The following is a 965-nucleotide window of genomic DNA, read 5'->3' as shown; positions in this document are numbered from 1 at the left end:
AATTAGGTGTCTATTTACTTGTGACCACTCAGTGTATATATATATATATGTATGCAACAGACCTTATAACATACGATGTTACTAGCTTTGCCTGTAAACCATTTCGCGTTGCTATGCGCTTGAAATAAGATATATTCTTTATTAGTTCTACCTGCTTTCGAATAAAATTGGCATATGTGTTCATATACCTAGTCTTTCACAGTTACAAACATTATCATAATCATATGTAACAAAGTCACAAATACAATTTCAACATTCAAATAATCAACAGCACTCACTGCCAACTCTAAATGAATAGTGGGATTTGACTGGTACTCTTATAACGCTTCTATGCTCATTGGCGCAGAGCGCATTTTTCCGGCGATGAAACGCGAACCAAAAATTCTCAGATTCTAACGACTGGGCAACGCCCGGCCCTTTATGTAAAGTAATTCTGATTATTAGTGTGGAATTCGAGTGAATATCTGATAGCCTCGAAGTTGATTCAAATTACAATACAATAACAATGGATTCGCGGTGACTTTATAGATTTACATCGATTTCCTGCGGCAGATAGAATGCAAGTAGACCATTGTGTATCTTTTCGCTAAAACCGAACAAACTAACAATCGCATCATTAAAAATGTCAACAAAAAAATAGTTTATAAGTTTATAAAATACATTAATTCAACATTCCTCGGTTGATTTGACAATAATACTCGAGTTATTTTACCCAGTGACGTTTTGGTGAAATTCAGTAAAATATAACAGTCAATTTAAGATAAAAGCAAAACTTTGTCGTCTTTGATACTTCTTTGTGGGTATCATTAAAATCGCTTAGTCATTAAACAGTAGAGGTCTATTGATATTACTGACTGTAATGAAATTATTTATTTCAGTTTGGTTTGAATTTCACGCAAAGCTACACGAGGGCCACCTGCGCTAGCCGTCCGTAATTTAGCCTCATTTGAACAGTCCTCGTCACG

The sequence above is a fragment of the Limulus polyphemus genome, unplaced genomic scaffold (assembly GCF_000517525.1).
Source record: "Limulus polyphemus unplaced genomic scaffold, Limulus_polyphemus-2.1.2 Scaffold1753, whole genome shotgun sequence".
NCBI classification, from domain to species: Eukaryota; Metazoa; Arthropoda; class Merostomata; order Xiphosura; family Limulidae; genus Limulus; species Limulus polyphemus.
Note: the sequence above shows the minus strand (reverse complement) of the source record.